This window comes from Ylistrum balloti, unplaced genomic scaffold (genome assembly GCF_031769215.1).
Source record: "Ylistrum balloti isolate Yb309-2 unplaced genomic scaffold, AGI_CSIRO_Ybal_v1 Utg370158, whole genome shotgun sequence".
NCBI lineage: Eukaryota > Metazoa > Mollusca > Bivalvia > Pectinida > Pectinidae > Ylistrum > Ylistrum balloti.
The window spans coordinates 99,911-125,964 of record NW_026782155.1 but is presented as its reverse complement, the minus strand read 5'-3'; the positions used below and the strand labels follow the sequence as shown (position 1 = coordinate 125,964).

At 36.4% G+C, this 26,054-nt stretch overlaps 1 non-coding gene across 1 annotated transcript; it reads right to left on the bottom strand.

Moving 5' to 3' along the window:
• Nucleotides 1–13,601: 13,601 nt before the first annotated feature.
• Nucleotides 13,602–13,674, bottom strand: Trnar-ccu (transfer RNA arginine (anticodon CCU)). The gene has a single exon. It is a non-coding gene; the product is annotated as a tRNA-Arg (tRNA).
• Nucleotides 13,675–26,054: the final 12,380 nt, after the last annotated feature.

Genomic DNA, 26,054 nt, shown 5'->3' with positions numbered 1-26,054 from the left:
AATCGTGATAATTCGCATTTTATCTGCTACACCACGTGGAGCGAACCTTTCAACGGGCGGAGAGAAATCAGTGACGTCGTGGTAGGGAATTTGGAAAATAATTTTATACTCACCTTCATGGAGAACGCGATTACGTATATCAGTATCACTCTCGGCCGATTCCTATCTTACATTCGGGGATAATATTTTTCTTTCTTCAGAATAGAAAAGAAGAGACACTTATCAGATCCCTGATGAATGCCTCGAAAATTATCAAACGCTGTCACTGTTTTCCAAATGTATACATTAGTTCAATGATTGAATAATAAAATCGAGCTGGATTCTTAAAATATAAGAAATCGTTATAATAATAATCAAAAGATAAGTTTTATTATTTATGAAAATGTTGAGAGTACAGTAGTACCTAGTACGATGTTCCTATTTCATAACCTTGTACCCAGTCTATAACCTTGTACCCAGTCTATAAACATGTACCCAGTCTATAAACATGTACCTAGTCTATAAACATGTACCTAGTCTATAAACATGTACCCAGTCTATAAACATGTACCCAGTCTATAAACATGTACCTAGTCTATAACCTTGTACCTAGTCTATAAACATGTACCTAGTCTATAAACATGTACCTAGTCTATAAACATGTACCCAGTCTATAACCATGTACCTAGTCTATAACTTTGTACCCAGTCTATAACCTTGTGCACAGTCTATAAACATGTACCTAGTCTATAACCTTGTACCCAGTCTATAAACATGTACCTAGTCTATAACCTTGTGCACAGTCTATAAACATGTACCCAGTCTATAAACATGTACCTAGTCTATAAACATGTACCTAGTCTATAAACATGTACCCAGTCTATAAACATGTACCTAGTCTATAAACATGTACCTAGTCTATAAACATGTACCTAGTCTATAAACATGTACCCAGTCTATAAACATGTACCTAGTCTATAAACATGTACCTAGTCTATAAACATGTACCTAGTCTATAAACATGTACCCAGTCTATAAACATGTACCCAGTCTATAACCTTGTACCCAGTCTATAAACATGTACCTAGTCTATAACCTTGTACCTAGTCTATAAACATGTACCTAGTCTATAACTTTGTACCCAGTCTATAACTTTGTACCCAGTCTATAACCTTGTACCCAGTCTATAAACATGTACCTAGTCTATAAACATGTACCCAGTCTATAAACATGTACCCAGTCTATAACCTTGTACCCAGTCTATAAACATGTACCCAGTCTATAAACATGTACCTAGTCTATAACCTTGTACCCAGTCTATAAACATGTACCTAGTCTATAACCTTGTACCCAGTCTATAACCTTGTACCCAGTCTATAAACATGTACCCAGTCTATAACCTTGTACCCAGTCTATAAACATGTACCTAGTCTATAACTTTGTACCCAGTCTATAACCTTGTGCACAGTCTATAAACATGTACCCAGTCTATAACCTTGTACCCAGTCTATAAACATGTACCCAGTCTATAACCTTGTGCACAGTCTATAAACATGTACCTAGTCTATAACCTTGTACCCAGTCTATAAACATGTACCCAGTCTATAACCTTGTGCACAGTCTATAAACATGTACCTAGTCTATAACTTTGTACCCAGTCTATAACTTTGTACCCAGTCTATAAACATGTACCTAGTCTATAACCTTGTGCACAGTCTATAAACATGTACCCAGTCTATAAACATGTACCCAGTCTATAACCTTGTACCCAGTCTATAAACATGTACCTAGTCTATAAACATGTACCCAGTCTATAAACATGTACCTAGTCTATAACCTTGTACCTAGTCTATAACTTTGTACCCAGTCTATAACCTTGTACCTAGTCTATAAACATGTACCTAGTCTATAAACATGTACCTAGTCTATAAACATGTACCCAGTCTATAAACATGTACCTAGTCTATAACCTTGTACCCAGTCTATAAACATGTACCTAGTCTATAAACATGTACCTAGTCTATAAACATGTACCCAGTCTATAAACATGTACCCAGTCTATAAACATGTACCCAGTCTATAAACATGTACCCAGTCTATAAACATGTACCCAGTCTATAAACATGTACCCAGTCTATAAACATGTACCCAGTCTATAAACATGTACCTAGTCTATAAACATGTACCTAGTCTATAAACATGTACCCAGTCTATAAACATGTACCCAGTCTATAACCTTGTACCCAGTCTATAAACATGTACCCAGTCTATAAACATGTACCCAGTCTATAAACATGTACCTAGTCTATAACCTTGTACCCAGTCTATAACCTTGTACCCAGTCTATAAACATGTACCCAGTCTATAAACATGTACCTAGTCTATAACCTTGTACCCAGTCTATAAACATGTACCCAGTCTATAAACATGTACCCAGTCTAATTTTCGTTACAATGTACATATTTTGTGACGGTGTAGCAAATCTGGTGCCGCTTCCAGATAACAATTCGCAACAATGTGCCTTGTTACATAGCAACACACGTGATTATTGATGCAGTCATTCGAGCTAAAATCGCCTGCATCTAAATGTTGCAACCGACAGCTGATTTTACGAGGAAACATCTCCTCACGAGAAGTGCCCCGCTGGTTACCCGAGTCTTCGAGAATGTTAAGCACAACAGTTAAGAACTCTAATACACACTGAAGCCCTCGAGATTATAAACAAAACCCAGTCGGAGAAATATTTTGGTAATACGTACATTCTCTAACGTAATCAGCGGAGTCATATTTCTAAAAATCGCTTGGGTATAAAAACACCTCGATGAAATAAGATATACACTGTATTTATAGCCTATCTTGGCGTGTACAATAATAGTCAATAAGATTTTTGTTTCGCGATGACGTCACATGGAATTAACACCTTGGCACGTGCAGATATTCCCTATAGTAACTATTAGCTGTATCAAGTTAATGTAACACCAAATAGTCATCTTAAAACACGTCTGATGTTACTCTATGTCTAAGCTCTTTTTGTGTTATCTTAAATAGCCAAATTTCAAAATCTAAACGCTTTGAAATAAAGGGTTGTGTATACAAGCATTTACCTATAAGAACTGGAGATGTTCTTTGTTATCCTGGTTCATGTTTCGTTACTTTAAACTTTTATCTAATATTAAAACTGTTAGAGAATGAATTTCCAACTAGATGTGTTAAGAAGTTGACAATACTTCACACACTCGTATTCCGGGAACGTGAGTGCACAGAAGTCGCGTTCCTTCCATATGTTAAAAACTGGGACCGGAATGGTAATAAAATTCATTGTTTTATTTGTTGGTTGGAATGTGGTTTGCCATTTAGACCTTTTTCTAATAAATGCTAGACGAAATGTTTGAACGTTGCTTTGTAAACAAACTCGGAGTTTACAATGTCAATATCAGGCCATGGAAACGTGTTCGAAAAAAACAAAACAAAACTGGTGTACGCGGGAAATAATTGATCACGTTGTTTGTTTGAAAAATCATAAATTGTTGATTTTTTACTAAACTTTTTTTATCTACAAGTGAAAGTATGCAGCGGCCAAATAAAGTACATTGTGTAAGCTAGTTTTCTACTCTGTTCTGTGCCGTCTTAAGTACAGTATTTGGTTTTTACGTATACATGTGACATAATTGCGAAGAGCGCACTGAAGTTCAACTCTTTGTTTGATTCTGACAGGGGTTTTATAGCGTTACCATGCAGAAATGTCCCAACTGGCTTACTACACACCCCCTCCCCCATCCCCTCTGTCCATTTAAATATAGATAATGGGTGAACAAGTCCTTATCGTTCGTTTACAGTTGAATGTCAACCATAGAGAAACAAGAATCAGTTTGCATTCACTCTCTTGAAGACGAAATAGGGGCAGAAGGCACATTGGAATGGAAGGAATCATTCTCAGTGCGAATAAATGGGTTAGTTGGCAGTCTGTCTTACAACAACCGCTTCTCTTTTTACATGTAGTCTTACACAAATTTTATACATCAGCTTGCGACTGGAATTTTTGTACACAATTGAAATACGACGACTTTTACTCTCTGCATGGATATTAAAGAGACAAACTTAATGGACTGTGTATAGAAGGGCGGTTTTATCTTACTTGTAATCAAACAACCATATTAAACACTTTAGAAGGCTATAAAGATGTTTTTTCTCTTACGATGTATATTCTTTTTATATCAATTAAAGTTCCATATATAGAATGCCAAGATATCGGTTTTCCTCCCTTTTCAAAGGCGTTGTCGTCATTTCTGTGACCTTTGACCCAGATACGTAAAAAAGAGCGTCTGACGTCAAATGAAGCACAGACATAGACATTACAATGAGACAAGGACATCAAATATCACAGAACCTATAGTTTATGAAAGGCGAAGTTATATGAAAATATTCAGTGTTATTTTCGTTCAGTGCGGCTCAAATAAGAAACTGGCGCAACATAAATTCTGGCCATATAGCGAATTTGTATTTGTATTTATATTTACGTCATACAGTCAGTGTATTTAGCGGAATTAGGTTTTATCGCGTTGTCTTCAGCGTGAACAGCGCCAAAATAAGATTACCACTGATTACTCGGTGTGACAGTTGCAGCATTCGAATGCCAAATTTTTAGGGGATTTTTTTCTGGTATCCGGTTGGATTTCAGATGTGAAGTTTGAGTGCATATTTTTTAATAGTACAGTCATCGGTTATGCGTTATCGGTCGTATAGAAACCAACAATGACAATTTCTTAAGTTACATTCGGGTCATGGTTCGAGTACATCCGGGTCAGAGGTCAAGGTCAAAACAAATAGCTGAAGGTGGTTCAAAGATTACAATGGTACGTTCGGGTCTGAGAGCTACGTTAAGATAGATAGTTAGAAATAGTTCAAGATTGACAAAGATATTTTATACAGAACTTGTTGTCGATCTCAACAGTAGTATTTGTAAGGAATTCCGTCTAACTGTCCCAAAATAAGCCCCAACAGATTGGTTTAGAGCAGGTCACGTGATCTACATGTAGCCAGATGGAGATTTGGCTATATTCGTTTAACGGAACTTGATTTTGTTTATTTGAATTATCATACAAATATCCCATAGGTGTCGATCACCTACTTTATCAATATATATTCACCGAATTTCTTGACAATCTTGATGAAGGTAGAGCACGCGCATGGCACGAGGTGGTCACCTTGACTCAGATACAACGAATAGATAAGTTATGTCGAGAGATCGCAAATCTTGACGCCATCATCGCACACTATCATGTGAGGTTGTGATGAGTACTTTCTCTCGGCGATTTCATATCGGTAAGATCTGGCTCGCGAATGCCTGTCGACATATTCAGTGATAACATTAATTTTGCCCCAATAAAACAGAATCACCACATACCGAGGCATTATACGCCCCAGATATAACAGTGATGGGAAACACGTCACAGATGCCTAAAGGTCATTCTTTCAATTATATTATGGTGATTCTTACGTCAAAAATAAAAACAGTTCATAAGCACTTTGAAATTGATCTTAAGGGAATTTCATCTTAGTACAGATAAAATGTATTTCGTACCGTCTTTCCCATACATTCTTACAAGAAAACGTATTCAACTGAATTCTTTAAAGAGGATACACTACATAAATCAGGAAAGTTTATTTGCTTTGCTTGTCGTCACCTCTCTTGTTCACCTCTCTTGTTCAACGTTTGCTTGGTTTTTTCCCGGTGGTTAACCCTCTTACAAAATTCATCGTGTAGATTACCTCCCTTTATGCATAGGGCGCCAGGGTCAAAAAGGAAAATAGGGTATCACAATCTTCTAATTTATAACGATGTAAATGATAAGTTTATTGCTTGCGTAGTGTCATACAATTTTCTTTAAGGTTGACAATAATATTAAATGGTTCGATGAAAAAGAAAGTTCAGAAAAATATATTTGAAAAAAGACGAACGGACATGAAACAACATAAGCTGATAGGAACGGAAGTTTGACGAATAACATATTTTCTGTTTTCTGATTTAAGGTGATTTGTCAATCCGTAATTTCATTTATTCGGAAAGTAATTCACCAGTTATCCGAATTAATGGCTCGTTATTCCAGATAATTATTCTAAGGAAAATAAGATAAGTTTCAATTATGGCGTCGTAAGTGGTAGACGATGTACGGAATCTCGATCAACCGGACCCGTTAATCCGGATATTTATACCACGCGTTGCTTATCCCCTTAATGGAGCCTCATTGTTTAATAAAATAATTTTTTACAACGCCACTAACTCGTTTCATCGCATGAGCCTCGGTATATCACTAATCACATTTAAAATTAGTACAGAGTTTCCCTGTGCTGTTACAGCTAATTGACAATTGTCCATTTGAGAATTTTGCCGCTTGATGGCTCGATTTCCTCTTTGGCGCCTCACTGCTTGTATAACACGAAACATATTTTCCCTGCATGTCATCTGTTCACTTCCCCATCATCTTGAGAGAAAAAAGGAAAAATAAACAAATACCACAAGAGTATCAGTCATCGCGGTTCTCCCCTAAAACTGGTAAAACTTCAAATGTTGACCTTGATATTACGATCTCGTGACCTTGAGGTTTCACGCCTCTTGTTACGTAATACACGTGTAAACCTTACATGAGCCATGTACAACAGTTGCGCCGCGATGAGGAATAGAGTCGATGTTTCCTTTGTCTATCTTATCTGGATATTTCATATAAAAAAGTAATACACGTGTATTTTGAATGAGTGGCATTAGATGACACTCCCTCTAAAGATGGAACAGTTGTGCGAATGCGCGTGAATTGAGCCTGATCACTATGTTTGTCTAAGATAAAAGAAAAAATATACCTGTAGTATAAAGATGGCTGGATTCACTATCCTTTACATAATATTTGTTTGGTTCTTCCATTCTTTTTTTCATTTTCTTAAAATCTAAAAACGAGGAAATTTAACTTTGTGAATAAAATTGCAAATAGCGTATATGTAGTAAAAAGCCTTTGCGGTCAACCCGAATATCAGACCGGTCTGAATACAATTATTTTTACGACAGAAAGTTTCGCAGAAGATTTTAGTGTTTGAGTTACCTCCCCTCATTTAATATGTGAAAGGATCATTTAACCTTCATATATCGCTATGTGGTTGTTCTTGTCTCCCTTTTAATCAATGTATGGATAGATAAATAAGATGTAAATGATTAAACAAAATTATGTAAATGCAATTGACTTCAAAGATAAAGGCCAGTATCACCACAGCATTTCTGTTGATTTGTTATGGTGATTTATCAACTGTTTGATAGGAAACAACAAAAGAGACAACATTTCGGTATACGGATTTCTAATGTTTATAGGTCAATGTAATCGTTGAGAAAGGGAGACAAATGTCATAAATGTAAATGTGTTGATTAGCCAAAAATAAAGACAAATTAAACTTAATATTGGTCCGGAGCACGAGAGGGTTCTGGTTATTGTTTCGAATTCGCGTCATCAGTTCGACAGCAGAATGCGTTTGTGATGTCAGACAGACAACGTGGAGATGACGTAAACACGAGACATAGTATACTCAAAGCGGCAAGTCTCCGGATCGGAGGGAGCACCGAAGTTATGAAAGCCATAGATATAAATAGAGATATTGAGTTATAAATAATTCGCGGTCACGTGACGCACTCCAGTCGGTATAATTTATACATTTCTTGAGTAATAAAGCCGTATTGGAGGAGATGTCTATCGCCCTGTCAGTCAGAATGCGCTCGTGCATCGCACGTGCAAATCAGACATGACCGAGACCTAGCTTTAGCAAGATTAGGCTGATCATATCAGTGAGGGAATTAAGACCCTACTGTAAAGTGAGGGATGTGTTAAAGGGAAGGGAGACCGAGTGCCAGCTACTCTTAAGAGGAAGACTTAATGATCTCAATATGTCATTCTTTTCTATTTCAAAAGTATTCGGCAGGAAGACGAGCTGATGATACGAGCAGGTCGTTATTTTGGAAGTGTGGATTAGATGGAGTACGGAAATGAAAGAGTTTTATGTTGAAGTAGTTTGTCTGTTTGTCTTAAGAGGGTATGCTACCTAATTTTGTATGTACATCGTTCGCTTGTAAAGAATTTTCTCCTGTAAGTGAAAAAGCAAAAATAACTTTTTGTGTAAGAAACGCGGAGGGTTTATTTGAATGGTACAGAACCACATCTGTGGTACTAACAACGTCGATTAAAAACCGATAAGGGGCAATAACTCTAACACATACCACGTGTATTAGATCGCTAACCTCAATTATAATTGATATAAAAGAGAGGATAACGTATGATTGCAGAAAGGGAATATTGTATTTGAGGAAGTATGGCGTATAATGAATGAGAGTCGCATTGATAATATATTTGTGAAATAATTTTGTTTATAATGTCAAAAAACGTCGGATATGTGGAAAAAAAAGTCAGATGCATGTAATGTGTCGTGTAAAATGTCTATAAATTAACCTTTTTTTGTATATCAAGCGTAAGTATAATGGAATGAGCTTCTAATATCAAAGAGTAGGCTGGCTACAAGTCCGGGAGTTTTTACAATTACTTTTCTCTGCTTGGTGATCTCCCCTGGTTTTGAACTGTTCTTATAAACGTTTATAAGTCTCTTTTTTAATGCTGTAGGCGGAAGCAAAACGAATATATAAATGATAAAATTAGTGTCATAATATTATATCAAAGTGCTATTTATTTAACTATTTATTTATTACAGTCTTCCAACATGCTTTTACCGGTAGCAAGATATAAAAAATACCAATTCCCTACAGGAGGGCTATCCAGGGGGTAATTGTTCAAAGAAGGAACACGGATTAGTGTATATCGGGTCGGTCAGGGTAGATATGGCTCGAAGGAAAAATAACTTTGATGGAAGACAGCCAGCTCCCCATACACGTGTATACAATGGACGTCACACCTGTAAAACAAATTAGTTGACGAAAGACATACACGTCATATTAAAGCATTCGCGTGACGTCAAACGTCTTTACAGGAGTCACGTGACCCCAGTGCGGGAATTGTAGACTCGGTAGGTATTTCATGCACCCAGCATCCACAGCCTTAACATGGATAGGTACATACACGTGTTCCAGGTGTGGGGCAATATCTTGTTAAAAGCTTAACGTGTGGAGGAGGTGAGAGATTGGAGTTAAAAGAAAACGAGAGAAAAAGGAATGGAGGGGGAGGGGGATCGGAGGGTACCATAGCACAGAAAGAGACTCACATATAGATGAAAGATTGAGAGTGGAAATGAAAACGAATTGCAGAAGGAGGGAGGGAGAGAGGGAGGAAAGGAGGAGGAAGAGGAGAAGGGGAAGTTCTATATTTGCTCCAATTTGTAAAAGATAAAGGTGTTGTTTTATGAAGACAATTCAAACTAATTAAAGTAGGTCTTATACTTATCGTGTGGTTCATCTGAGCTAATTTACAATTGTTTTGACTTGTGTGATCCGTTATCCCTGGTCACTTCTGAAAATATAGATGCTATGGCTAACATTTTCTTATCATTTGGTTTGGGTTTTTTTTAATAATTTGTTTAGAATGAATTCTTTTCGATATAGCGCAATATATAGGCCTCTTCCCTTTCCCTTCCTTTTCCATGGGACCACATCTCTTTCCCACTCCCTTTCCAGATCTTAAACAGAAGACAACGTCTCCTTTCGACTTCCTGTTTCCTTCCTCATACACGAGAAATATCTCTTTCCCACTCCTTCCCTGATTCAATATATCAGGAACTCCCTTACTCTCTTACTCCCTTCCCCGTCTTAATTCACAGAACCTCGTCCCTTTCCCTTCCTATCATCATGCTTTTAACACAAGATCTTCTAATATCATCTTGCCTTTTAGCACAAGATCTTATCCTATCATCATGCTTTTAACACAAGATCTTATAATATCATCTTGCCTTTTAGCACAAGATCTTATCCTATCATCATGCTTTTAACACAAGATACAAGATCTTATCCTATCACAAGATCTTATCCTATCATCATGCCTTTAACACAAGATCTTATCCTATCATCATGCTTTTTACACAAGATCTTATCCTATCATCATGCCTTTTACACAAGATCTTATCCTATCATCATGCTTTTTACACAAGATCTTATAACACAAGATCTTATCCTATCATCATGCCTTTTACACAAGATCTTATCCTATCATCATGCTTTTAACACAAGATCTTATAATATCATCTTGCCTTTTAGCACAAGATCTTATCCTATCATCATGCTTTTAACACAAGATCTTATCCTATCATCATACCTTTTACACAAGATCTTATCCTAGCATCATGCTATTTACACAAGATCTTATTCAATCATCATGCTATTTAAACAAGATCTTCAATCATCATGCCTTTAACACAAGATCTTATCCTATCATCAAGCTTTTAACACAAGATCTTATCCTATCATCATGCTATTTACACAAGATCTTATCCTATCATCATGCCTTTAACACAGGATCATATTCTATATACTATCATCATGCCTTTAACACAAGATCTTATCCTATCATCATGCCTTTAACACAAGATCTTATCCTATCATCATGCCTTTAACACAAGATTTTATCCTATCATCTTGCCTTTTAGCACAAGATCTTATCCTATCATCATGCTATTTACACAAGATCTTATTCAATCATCATGCCTTTAACACAAGATCTTATCCTATCATCATGCCTTTAACACAAGATCTTATCCTATCATCAAGATCTTATCCTTACCTCTTTCCTTTAACACAAGATCTTATCCTATCATCATGCTTTTAACACAAGATCTTATCCTATCATCATGCCTTTAACACAAGATCTTATCCTATCATCATGCTTTTAACACAAGATCTTATCCTATCATCATGCTTTTAACACAAGATCTTATCCTATCATCATGCTTTTAACACAAGATCTTATCCTATCATCATGCCTTTAACACAAGATCTTATCCTATCATCATGCCTTTAACACCAGATCTTATCCTATCATCATGCCTTTCACACCAGATCTTATCCTATCATCATGCCTTTAACACAAGATCTTATCCTATCATCATGCTTTTAACACAAGATCTTATAATATCATCATACCTTTTACACAAGATCTTATCCTATCATCATGCTTTTAACACAAGATCTTATAATATCATCATGCCTTTAACACAAGATCTTATCCTATCATCATGCTTTTAACACAATCATGCCTTTAACACAAGATCTTATTCTATCATCATACCTTTTACACAAGATCTTATAACACAAGATCTTTATTCTATCATTATGCTATTTACACAAGATCTTATCCTATCATCATACCTTTAACACAAGAGCCTTATCCTATCATCATGCCTTTAACACAAGATCTTATCCTATCATCATGCCTTTAACACAAGAGCCTTATCCTATCACCATACCTTTAATACAAGATCTCATCCTATCATCATGCCTTTAACACAAGATCTTATCCTATCATCATGCCTTTAACACAAGATCTTATCCTATCATCATGTCTTTAACACCAGATCTTATTCTATCATCATACCTTTTACACAAGATCTTATCCTATCATCATGCCTTTAACACAAGATCTTATCCTATCATCATGCCTTTAACACAAGATCTTATCCTATCATCTTGCCTTTTAGCACAAGATCGTATCATCTCATCATGCTTTTTTACACAAGATCTTATCCTATCATCATGCCTTTAACACAAGATCTTATCCTATCATCATGACTCTAACATTAAGTCTTATCCTATCATGCTTTTAACACAAGATTATATCCTATCATCTTGCCTTTTACACAAGATCTTATCCTATCATCATGCTTTTAACACAAGATCTTATAATATCATCATGCCTTTAACACAAGATCTTATCCTATCATCATGCTTTTAACACAAGATCTTATCCTATCATCATCATCTTATCCTATCATCATACCTTTTACACAAGATCTTATCCTATCATCATGCTTTTAACACAAGATCTTATAATATCATCATACCTTTTACACAAGATCTTATCCTATCATCATGCTTTTAACACAAGATTTTAACATCAACAATTTTTGTTTGTTGATTGCTTGGTTAATTGGTTTTTTTTTATCATTATTTTATTTGACTTAAAAATATATATTTTTTATTTTTTTTTTCCTTTTTTTTTATTTTTCATGTCAATTTTCAACAGATATTCCCTTTTGTATTCCAATAACATGAAATTTTACTGAGAGCCATTTCTCATTCATCGTTTTACTTTGAAATTCATTTCAAATGATACCAACTTTGTTTAAAACAAACAAAACAAACAAAAATACTAATAAAAAATGTCTGGTCGGTAATCTGTCTATGATTGGTACCAGTAAAAGGCAAGGGTCTCCGGGTTTTTACCTCGTCATGACGTCTTAATTACAAACAAACAAAGTCTGACATTTATTCCTCTCCATTCTAACTCTCCCGTTTTTAAAATTGCTCTCCTGGTATTGAATTTATGGAATGGTGTGTGCGTGTCTGGAAAATAACCACAAAGTTTTATATTTCTAAACGACTGAAGATATATTCATATTACCAACGGAGGCAAAATATCAATTTTCTGAAATATACTCCGAAACATTTAGTAGTCGTTGCACGGAAACATCTCCCATGGGACAGAATATATGTAAATGTGTTACCGTACTTTAACTTGAATCGGATTGCGGAATTGCTTTACTGATAAACATACTGGTGATAAAAAGGGGGAAATTGATAATATTAGTCAATAAAGGCGCCAGGCACGGCGAGACAGATTGGAAACCGATTGAAGTCTGATCACGTGATATGTAATACTCGGATGGAAGGTTCGGGACATGACGCTTCGATCACCTCGTTAGAGACTGAATTATACAGCAGTCGGGAGTATCATATGACACCATTTTCACCAGTGTAGGCAGATAGAGATATATAACTTATTACAGACAGTCGATACAGTTTTAACCTCTTGATGAGATTGATACATAACATTTTTATTGGAGAAAAACACTACTGTGCTATTTAACGTTTGTCGATAATAAGTGGCGGTTTGTGTTTCTAAGGAGCTGAGAAATTACCGGATTGGTGTGTCCATGGCCAAGACACTTCACCTTTATCGCTTTGGGCGGACATTTGACCAGCCTCTCGTATGTTGTTCATTGAGGTAGTCACCGGCTGTTTCATGGAGACCTTATCTCAGATTTACACTGGCTGCTGATGGGGAGACAACCAGACAAACAAACTTAAATTTACCTGTCCCTTTTTCACGAGGTAGTTTATAGACCTGTTTACTTGATAGCATTAGACCATGATCGACACCACTCCTATTTCCTCTACTAAGCTATCTGTGCTGTGTATAATAGGGCTGGTTTGAGGAGGGTTTTTTCCTAAGTATTTAATTGGGTATATATTTAGTTGTTATTCATCTTGAGGTTGTTTTTGTGTACTCATTTAAAAAATAAAAAATAGTTATAAAAAGATATATTATTTTGTGTTAATTAAATTTGTGAAATTAAATCGAATTATTTTACTTATCAGTGGTAATATATTATCTATCGATTTAAAAAATGTTGGGAAAAAAATAGCTGAAGACAAAAACCTCCGGCGGGACTCGAACCCGCAATCCCCGGCTTAGGAGGCCGGTGCCTTATCCATTGGGCCACGGAGGCGATGCAAAAGAGAGCACATATACTGAATATATAGTAACGAATACAAGCGATACACGTTATATTGTGCTTTTAACAAAGGATAGGAAATTTAAGAATTGTTTTTTTATCAATAAACATTGTATCGTCTGCATTTTTCAATTATTATTGATCACTGAGGATTTACCAAGGATAATAACAGAATAAAGAATACTCCATTTTCCCGCCCTTCCATGGCGGTTTAGCTTGACTGTAACTGGCCTACACACAGAGTTGGACACTGTTTACTACACCCCCGTTGTTAACATTACGGATAACCTTACCCAGATCGATGTATTCAGATAGTCATATATCAACGATTTCACCTATTAGCTCAGGACATCGCATGGATTCAAATACAAAGAAGTTGGTACACCATTCGTAGCCAAGGACGCTTTGTGTATTTACGACAACTCGTCTATTGTCATTTAAGGCGGACGAATCGTCCCATTGTTGTAAGACCAATTAGTTTAGTTTTATGCCTATATATTCTTATCTCGATAGCTATATCGAATTTCAAATAAGCAAATACGTTAAAACAGGTTAAAAATCTGCTTTTGTATTAATTCAATTTTCAAAATTCTCAAATAAGCACTCCAGAAATAACACGATATAGCTAAAATTCTACATAATATACATGTATATCAAAATATATCTTTGTAATTTAGATAAAATATAAAGTTTGGCATTTCGCTACGATTCAGCGACAACTCTAGGGTAAACACCGATATGATTTTTTTTTCATTGTAATTTACTATAACTGTTTAACATGATAATTTTTCTCACACACTTCTAGTCTTTTTAGGGTTCTCTGTAGGCGTCTCAAAGACAATTAGTAAAACTTAGTGTCAGCTAAAAGCTTGATATAACCTAATTATAAAGTTATTTCACTGATTTTTTATTTCAAGATGAAAAAAAATCTTATTTGTATATTTCACATGTAAGTACATTTTCAAACCAAAGCTATGGGATAAAAAAGTCATTTATAGTTTTTTGGGAACAATTTGGTAGCTATAATGTAGTAAAGTAATAGTACTATTGAAAATAGCGATATCATTTTGGTGAAAATAGGAACATTTTTTCTGTGAAAATACCATTATCACTGAAAGAAATGAAAATACATCATTTTGTAGTGAAAATAGAAAGTTTTTTTTTATAGTTATATGTAGTTTTTAAACGTTGTTGTTATAAAGAGTGCCATTAAGCGGTCCGGAGACAACATTTCAAAATGGCGGCTTGTAAACAACTGAACGCCTGTGCTCTAGATTTCTATGTATTTATCTGGTTTTCAAGATGGCGCACATAGCCTGTCTAATTTGAATGTTGTAGTATTCATTTAAACAATTTGAAGTAGATATTCATATTATCACTGATGTTATTTAATCTAATTCATGGAAAACAAAAGGTGAAAAAATAACCTGCACGCTCAATACACATCGTCATCAACTGATGATATATCGATATTTGTGCCAAGTCTAAAAGAATTTTCAGCGGACGAGACACAGACAGTCATTTTTTTAACTCCGTGCAAAGGTACCCTCCGTTAAGAAACAGCTTCAGTTTCGAGCTAATAATAAACAATTTCAATTTATAAACAGGATGAAAAATGCACTCAAATTTCTAATATTTTTTAACAAATAACGCGGCTCCGTCACGCGCTTCGACAAAAACGGCGATTTCGTAAGGGATAGTTCCCTGTCAGTAACCAGATGACAAAAATACGTTTCATAATGTTTGCGACAGAGGGACACTTCGTATTGATCCGAGACAAAGAGCTGTTATGCAAATACTCATTCTCAACAGCTACAGTTTCTGTTGTTTGTAGATACATGGACCTCGTTATCGATTCAGTGACGAGTATAACTAATATTCTTTTATTGGTATTTACATTTAATCTCAGATTCTACTTCAAATCAGAGATGTGCAACGTACCCGGTCAAAGGTCGCCCAAATAACCCACCATGTCTGCTATTCATAATAGAATATTAATTGCTGCTGATTTCGATACTCACACAGAGTACACAATTGTTTTAAGAAAGTGAGGAGTCACGGTGAGATAGCATAGATCGTACTCAGTACACCTAACTATCCACAGATCGGCGTATTCTTCTAATGTTTGTAAACGCCCAACTTGAATATTTTAGATTCAACACAGCAGATGATTATTGTTAGAATACAACTGTTTTAGAAAACAATTGGGGTTGGAACTCTGGCTTTGTCGCTGTTGGGTAAAAGACCGTGTCCTTGACGATTTGTTGGTATTAAAAGCATACACAATTGGAGATTTCGAAAGTTAAATGAACATCGAAGCTGCCATGTTGTTTAGAAGCGGAGATAAATATAAATGATATGCCCATGCCCGATCTTAAACTTTCCGTTTCCAGTAACAAAAAAACATGACGATTACGTATGTACATTGACTACGCATGCTCCTGAAAAGGAAACTGAATGAGCAATGCATATGTATTGAAATGAATTTTACGATACTAAAACGCATGTTTGCTTTTTAAGCTTTTACGAATGAGAACAGGTGACAAGGGAGGAAAAACAATAAAACAAACCAGCCAACAGAAAGAAAGAGCAAACAGGACAGAAAAAAACATCCAAACTTTGGAAAATTATTTGCTACCCCATTATATTACAACATATTACAACACTTCTCAAGTGCTGCTTGGAATGAGCTGCAAATCAATTTCGGCCTCTTTAACGTCCATTGATGCAGGAGGTTTCACATGACATGTAGCACATTTTGCAAAAGGCATTCTACAAGACAGTGCCGTATGTAAGACAGAACAATTAGTTCATCAACATACACAAGGTTATTTCCTAAGGTCATAAAAATGATGCAAAATATGACTATCAAATATCTATCAGAATGCCGCAATGTAATTAGATATGAACACTTATTTACCGATTCTGATCAAACGCACGTGCTTGTTTTATCGTGACCTTGCTATAATATGCATATCTAGCACTCGGTGTAGACAGCGGCAACAATTATGACACAGGAACGTATACACTAAGTCAATGCACATCAGACAAGCCAGGCAGACGATAGACAATAGTTCCGTAATGCACGTGCATCGTCCGAGATTGTGCAAACATGCATATTGCATATCACGTGCACCATACCGGGGGATTTGTTATTGTGTAATATTACCGGACGCGTATTATATCTCACGTGATAATATTCTCTTATATATCCATTTTGCACTCCACTATGTCTTCGTCTATGCTCCCACCCCCTCCCGTCGTGTGAGTCTGTGTAGATCCTGTCCATCTATAATAAATACTTCCCGTTCTTTCACATATCCTCATTCACACCTGGTGTTCGTACTATCCTTGATTCCCCCTGTCGGAAGATCCCCAATATCCTTCCCATCCTCGACAATCGGAACATCTCGTTACGTTCCGTATGCAGTGTTCTGTGTGTTCACCGTCATCACCGGTTTTCAAACAGGTTGTTCCTACTTCCTTGTCTGTTCAAAATGACTTATGTCATTTTCCCGCCTCCTCCTAATCTCTAGTGCCTTCTAGGCCTCACGATCGCTTACTGTTTCACTCCCAGTCCCTCCCCCTCTGAGAAAACATGCATCTGGTAGCATTAAGCGCAAGCAACACATCTGGTAGTATTATACGCGAGGCACTGTCAGATTTCAGATTTGTTCTTTTTCGTACTGAACGTCAGAGCTAATTAATATCAATTGCCAAATGACGTCATAGATAATAAAGGCGCACGCGAACACCAGCGTGCATGATGGTGGGAGAGAAAACCGTATATATTTTGAATACTGCATGTCCTGGTTGACACACGGAAGACCCACCAGTCGCGTTTATTCCTGTAATATATGGGCAAACAGAAAGTAGACTGTTGTCGGGAAACGATAATTCATGTGTATAAATAGCCGACATGACGTAAATCTTGATACATGACGTAACAACGGCTGTCTTTATCTAAATATAACATGTGCTGATTCGATTGCGTTCCGTCTCTTATGTACATTTCGTAAAAAATATGGTAATCTCAAATTACGGTACGATCGGTGCGTGCGTTCTGGGTCGAAAGCAATATACCCTCGACGATACTCTATATATACATTATGCATGTTAAGTTTGGATATTCATACTGTTGCCAAGACTCGCTGCGACCACGGGAGTTGAAATGCACGTGTTTTTATTGAAACAGGTGGCTACTTCTGCGGACCGATCCTGTCCATTGGTGTGAACGTCTACACTATCTGCATTAACTACTGCACTTCACATATCTAAGAACATGAATCAAACACAGGGCCACGATGCTAGTCTGCATTATATCTACCGAGTGACTCGTTCACAGGGACTTGACAAACCACGATCCCAAGTCCCTAAAACAAAGGGAAACAAAGGTCTTGTTTTGGCACATTCATATAACCTAACGTGTCTAGCACATCTTCCTATATAAATTGTGACTATTCCTTGGATCACTTTGGATTTTCCTCAGCCCCCTCCAAGGTTTCAAAACACTGACGAATCCTAGCTAGAAGGACAAAAAATATATGTGATAATGATAATTATGCAGGGGGGTTGGGGGTGGGGTTGGTTGGCTGGGGGGGGGGGGGAGGGGAGGTAATGAGATATTACATCATCAATCTCCAGACCGGAATAGGAATACACGAAATGCTGTCTAGGCACATAGGATTATCCACGAGCGGCCGGCGGGGAAGTTTATTGTACAATTCGGGCGGAACATAAGAAAATACCGTCATTATTGGAGAGGCATTCCTCAGTGGCGAACAAACCTCCCAGAATACAACATATAATAGTACGCGCTATGTCAGATATTCACTGTCTGCTGCGACACATCACGTGCTTTGAATTCATTTCGCATGTTTCCCCTATACATCATAAAACACATTTCCAATGCAAAGTTGGGCCAGAGTGTAGTTCTAATTACATTTACGGAAATAATCCGTGCTATACGTGACGTTTAGTCAAGGTCAAGCTTGGTGAGATTTCAAGGTCACCTGTTTTGGTGTTCGAGAAATAGGTGTGAATGTCACTTTTTAATTATTAAAAAAAGAAACAGGCAACATTCTTTGGACAATGACGTTACAAAGTCAGATAGCTCACATTAAATTATCTTTAAGACGAACGAGCAGTGGCGTAGCAAGGTATCGATCCTTTGGCATGCTCAGGGATCGGGGGAATGGGGTGGCGTGGAAGGGAAAGACGGGTCACCTGATAAAAAACGCTGTAATTTAGTATACATTCAATATCTTAAGATTACCATTGTATATGGGGGAAAAGTTAGATAAGCAGAAAATGAATCCGAAATACCCGATCGTATGATAAATGTTTTTAAAAAATGACACAAAATATCGAAGCCGGATATTTTTTGTGCATGTTTTAGAATGCAAGAATGCACGGAAGTTACGCCACTGACAGAAACGAGACAATTCTCTTTGTGGAGGGGTTTACGTCACCACAAAAAAGTAGTGTCACGTGAGGATGCGTGTTTAGGAAGACACCGTCAAAAAGCAAATAAAGATAGCATGAACAGGAAAGAAAGAAGAAGATAAGATCCCAATAGTCCAAAGGAGACAGAATATGTATTTCGATTTTTTTCTATGTCCAGTCAAAAAGGTACAGAAGAACTCATCCCATCCATTTCTTCAGAAGAGATTTGTCATCTCATACGACATACAAAGGATTACAACAGGTGTATCATTTCCCAGTATATGCACGGACGATACAAAATTATCTGTACATTTGAGTTGGCGTAAAAAGATATGTTTATACTACCGATATAAAACAAATACTTCCGTACTCTTAGTTTCAGTGGACAAAAAATGTCTCTGTATCAACCCCTTATAGCAATTCTTCCTCTAATGAAGCAAGTGACAAACATATCTGGGTTTCTTTGTTGTCATGTTGTCTTCGGCAAGACATTTGCCACCCCTTCCCGCAAGTGCTCTGTACAGTACGCGATGGGCGTCCCGCATGTAGTTCAATGATGAGTAACCAAATGGAGAATGCGCCTCTATAGAACAAAGACTATTCACGGTGGTCACAGGTCCATTAACAAAATAAAGAAACACATTTAAACATAAACACCCACCATTTTGAGACCGTTAAACCAATATGCTAAAAGTAGAAGAAAATCATTGTGTCAGGTAATAGATAACAGGTGTAAATCTATCACTAAACTTGCTTTATGTTTTCAGATAAAAAGCAAAACGTGGTACAAATTATCCGTACAGGGGGTTATGTACCTCAGCGACGTACCTGTATTACTACCACGGGGCCATGCATGTAGTTCATTCCTTTGTATTCCGAAAAGTTTTATCAAATGTGTATGAACGCGCGTGAATTACGTGCCGGAGATATAGTCATGTCCTTACATGACGGTTGGGTCATCTCTAACGGCGGTCAATTTCGATTCTCCATAAAAGCCTCAAAAATAGAAAGTAACCGCACAAACATCAAATGAATTTAATCCAAAGAAATTCATTCTTTCTGTACAATGCCAACGCGTTTGAATTCCACATGCCGTGCACGTGGATCTAAAAGTCTAAAAGCGTCCTACAGATCAGTTGGAGAGCCAATAAGATTTGTTTGAAATTGCCTTTAATCTATTCAGTTACGTCATTGATACAAAAAATGTTCCTAATTCAATCTATGCTGAAAGCGAAATGCTCTTCAAGATCCGAAAGTAGTATAACCGGATGTTATGTGATGTTTATAATAATAGAAACGGATTGAGCGTGTGTCAGGTGTAAAAGATTAAGCTACAAACAGCCACAAAGAACAAATTGTCCATCATAAATTCTCTCCAAACGAGAGGTCTGTTTGGTAAATATAAATTAAAAACTAATAGAAAGAAAAGTGTGTCTAGATTGGCGTACATACTTCCGGAAAGAGCGACGAACAAATTTAGTCCCGTGCTTTAAAGTACATAAATTGGATTGGGTTTTTCCATTTTTTTCCCTTTCATTTTGAAGTGGCCTTACAGTGAAGTTGTAGACTTCGTATCCTATCTGAGCGAAAAATCAAAGAAGTCAAATCATATATAACCACTGTTTTTTAATGGCGTACAGCTCTAACGGTTTTATGTACGTAGAGCTCAGTATAATGTGATCGTTGAGTTGTCATAGTAGCTGTTGACAAGTAACCATCACCACTTGCGATCTATGGAACCCGAAACACGGACTAATCCGAGGGAGTAGTGTAATTTACTTTTCTATAAACTTTGATAATTTCAAACATCAAGTCTTTAGGGTTATGTTTTTTAATTCGTTAATGCTTTTCTTTAAATAGTAATGTTGGCCTTGACCTTGACCTTCGAACCTGAAACACGTACTGATCGGACTTAACATCGTATTTGTACTTTGTATTGGTAATGTCAATTGTTTATTATAGCATTAGGAAAGCAGCCTCCCATCCAATAATCTTAGATATTTCTTAATGAGTCCCACATTTTCGTTTTATCGAAGCTTTATTAAATGGTAAATAAAATTCTTAATGTACTTTAAAAGAAAACACTTTAAGATCAAATAGTTCGATCCAGTGCACGGATCATATAAAAACAATTAGCTTGATGATAAGGAAGTTCGAATTATGATCAAAATAGTTATATAGTTTTGCCCTAACCGCACTCTTCAATCGTCTGTATGAAACAGTCCACAATCTCGGAAAATCTCACTCTATAGGCCCTCGGCAGAAATGCACCAAGCATACAAGAAACAGATGGTCTTATTAAGGTGGCAAGGGGTGTTTATTTTGATCCGTGATGACGTGCGCGGAATCGGCTACTATTCCGATAGTCTGTCTAGCACGTGCTAACCTCAAACAAGGTCATGTCGTCACTATGGAAACCTTTAGTATAGACCTTTTCCTTTTCTGATGAATGATCGATGTAAGATGACGTCGGTAAAGAGTTCTGAGGAAATATGACAGGTTTTCGTCATTTGGTCTGTCTAGAGTCTTCTCGTCTATATGAATTCCGTATGTTAAGATTTACCGACGAGCACTGTACACGAGATATACAGCATATTTTCCGTTCATAATTTTGTATTAACCAATTAATATTAGCATCTTTCGTGAATGTGCTCACAGGGTCTGGAGAATAAATTATAACATATATTACACGACTTGGCTATGGAAACTGTGGGTTTAACCTCTGTTAAGCCAGAGAAATTCTAATATGGCTTCGGATACACAAATGTGTCATTTCGGCCTCTCTGAATGTTTGGGGAAAATCGTTACAAGATGTAGTATTTGTGATTTCTATACCTCTGTAACGTGATCGTGTGACAAATGATCTGCTGATTTACATATCTATAAATGTCACGTATTTGTGTTCTACTCTTTCTATAAACCGAAGTTACCCGAGGCTAACGCTAGCTGGTCAAACAGTACGGCGCATTATTCAAGCACAAAAACAGAAGGGCAGATTTTCCGGAACTGCGAGACGAATGCCTGATCTTGGCGATGTCCATTTGTACTCATTGTTAATACATATGAGCCCTTGTTTATAAACAGAAACCTGGCAGGATGGTTTATTTAACTACAAACAAATGGTGTTTGTCTATTTAACCCCGTGCCTACTTAGCAACAAGACGGGCATTGGTTACCAAGGAAAAACTTAAACGGCCAAAATGAATAATTTGTAATAGCTTTGGTTACCATGACTGCGACTAACTCCGTCATGTAGCCCGATCTGACCCTTTTACCCCTGGTAACATCACAGAATTAAGAATATTGGGCATGGTTTACCCCCTCTACCTGCAAACGCCAAAATCTCGGCTGTTTCCCTCGAATATCGGGATTGGCAGTTAGCCTTAATGTTGCTATGTACCATGTAACAAAAACATCAATGCTAAAACATTGAGAGGTTACTTATGTAAAGGATCATTACAAAATCGGAATTTCTCTTAACTCTTCCATCTAAAAACATTAGACGCATGGAGAAATTCTACAGCATTAGAATACTGCGAAAGTCTTTGAAGAATAAGTTTTCTTCCATGCCTTAGTTTTGGAAAGTTGGGTCAATCCATACTAGTATTGTTACACAAATGCAGCCTTCTGTTCGTTTTTCTGGCGCCACTCATAAAACATTGGTCGGATTAATACTTAACAACGTGAGATATTCGTTATACACAAAACCTGTGCTGTTTTCATTGCTATAGATATAACCAACAATAAAATTTACGAATTAGGCTTAAGATGAAATATGTACATTTATTTGACATCGACGAAAAAAGTTATCCTCGAAAGGATGTATAAGGCTTAAACCACGAAAACAAAACTCACGAACATTTTATGTTTTACAGTATGCCAGGTCGGTGTCGAGGTTCCAGCGTCGACGAATATGTTCTATTACGGGTATTTGACGTTGACTTTAGTTCTGACGTAAAATGGTAAACATTATTGTTTATTTATTTATAATATACATGTCACTTACATTGAGTTAACACAAGTTCATCGCTGATTTAGATAAAGAAGCAGATGAGGGCCTTTCTGAGCGAGTTAGTAACCATGTTTCGGCAGCCTTTATCAGCCGGCGTATCTCTTTATCGGTGTTGTTGTAAAGCCTGGTACACGTGTTCCGGTGACACAAACATCCCCGCGGGTCAGAGCAGTGACGTACCCTGAAGTGAAGTTACTGGCCCGAAGGACCGACACAGGGCCATGAGAATCCTGACTATTTTATATATCCGTGATAGTTTGATATTATTTACACAGAGCAATAGGGTGACATATTTATAAAGTATTTTCGATGAATGTGTAAAATTATTCCCATGAAAACTTTCTCTTCTTTACAAGGCTGTAATTCAAGAACGCCAATCATTGTTTCCTTTTTTTTACATAAGTTTCCCCCCAATTCAATACACTCAGTTAAGCAGAAGGATTGAGCAAAAGAAACGAGTCTTCTCCACAATGACCTTACTCGCTTGGGAATCTCGTGTCACATAATAATGAACAGATGGTATCATGAGTTCTTCGGAAGTTTCAGAAATGAACAAAACAAAAAACTATGGAGCGATTACAATTTTCGATGTCAAAGGGTTTCATAGAAATCTGAAGTTCTGCTATAATCACTTTTTTTTTCTTTTGGGTTGTACCTCTTTGTTGTAACGGTATTACATATTGAAAGCGGCAAGTTCCTTCCAAATTATGTACAGCGAGATACCACTGCATTGTGTAGCTACCAGACACACTAGTCCTCATTACCTTGGCGACTGAACATTTGTTTAGGCTATCAACACTCATTAGTTAATTGTACACACGCTAAGCCAATATGCATCTCTCCAAAAGAGCGTCTCGCATACGCATAACTTTCAGGGGTCAAAGGTCATGTTTTGATACAGGAAATGAAAAAGACCTCGAAATTGACAACCATCATAAATTGCTTGATGTAAGTAGCAGACGCTCGAGGGAACCTGGCTGTTGTTACCAAGACAACGCACTTCACCGCCAACACGTGTTAAAACAGTACACATTCCAATGTCACATTTTCAAGGTCAAAACTTTCCATCATATAATGATTGATGAACATAGATAATTATGTTCATTTATTTGATAATATATTTTACTAAAAGAGGTAATAAACCAATTCATTAATATCAAGGCTAAGGGGAGATAATTCATGTTAATAAAAGAAATCTTCAGCAATTTAATTGACGAAACGAAAATCGAGAGCCCGTTTCCCCAACATAGTATTTAAAGAGAACGACAATGTTTACTTTGAAACCTTGATCATTTTGAAATGTATTTACCGAAGCACAATAATGAAACTTTCAAGTTTTTTCTACTTTCTATTTCAATGGCCTTAAATGTGGAGCAATTTCATTTATTAGAGCACATTTGGAAGTAGCCGTTTCTTATCATTTTCTGTTAATTATAAAGACATTTTATCATGAAAACTAAATATGATCCAAGAGAATTCATAAGAGAAAATATAATGACTCTGAGCATTATAGATCTTCAGAAGAAGTGAAAGACAACAGGGAAGATCATATGAAATAAATTTAAATGATTGAAAATAGCAAGGTATTACCTAGTAGGATAAAATGACTGTATAGCTGTTATTTGTACAACTTTAAATGGAAAGAAAAAAAAAAAAAAAAAAAAGTTTAATGAATTAAAATTTCTCTAGATTATCAGAGGATGCATAAATTTTGAAAAATTTTGGATGTCAAATATGTGATCAATGATTAATCAAGTACCAGTATAATTGAAAGAGATTTGATAACAACTTATGCTCATAAACTGTAGTATACTGTAAAACCATGTAAAAAAAACTATGTATTATTTATCATTTAATCCCTTACTTCCAAACAAAGTGTTACAATACCCTCGGATACTTGGAAATTAACAAGTTGTCTTGTGATGGTATGCACTGTATTTATGAAGTGCATAGGATACCAGATGTGTTAATACCCGATAAAAAAAGTGCGAAAATCTCATCCCTGCAAAAATTAATTTACAAGTTATCAAATTATTTCAGTATAATAAAAATATGAAATAAAATAAATAATATATTCCAAGAGTTTTAGTGAAATAAACAACATACAGCAAGCAATCAGTTCTTTCAATACAGAATGTAAAAATTCCAGGAATTTCCACCTCTTCCGGTAAGTTTGAATTATTTCTCTTAAATATTTTCTTGGATAGATTTAAAAGCAACTGTCAATAGAGCTTTGGGGTCAGGTCAGATCAGCAATGAATTACCTATCCAGATGGGTAAAGTGCTTTCTGTGAGGCTGACTTAAGAGATGTCAAGAAGAACAAAAACAGATTTAGTATCTGTGATGTAACAACATTAACACCAAACCTCAATAACAATTTATTATTGTTCATTATCTTACAACATTTCACAAATGCTGAACACTACTTATTCCCATTGATGTACTCGAGAATTAAGAAGCTCATCACATCACAAGCAGATGTCTATTTCACTCTTATTCCATCACGACTGTGATTATGTAACATCACATAGTACATGTGGTAGATTTTGATCAATTGCACCTGGTGTAAAGTCCACACCATTAAACTACCCAGCAGGTACTTCTAACAGTCGACAGTTGTCACTTATTTTGTATTACAGAAACACTTTATTAGCCTATTTACTTGTTTCCATGTCTCCATCATGTTGTAATATACAGTTGCTTACATGTGTCACTATCCAGGTATATACAACTTCATGTCTTCATCAAATTGTGATATACAGTTGTTGACATGTGTCACAGTCCAGGTATAAACAAGCTCATGTCAACATCTAGTTGTGATATACAGTTGTTGACATGTGTCACAGTCCAGGTATATACAACCTCATGTCTACATCAGGTTGTGACTTACAGTTGCTGACATGTGTCACTATCCAG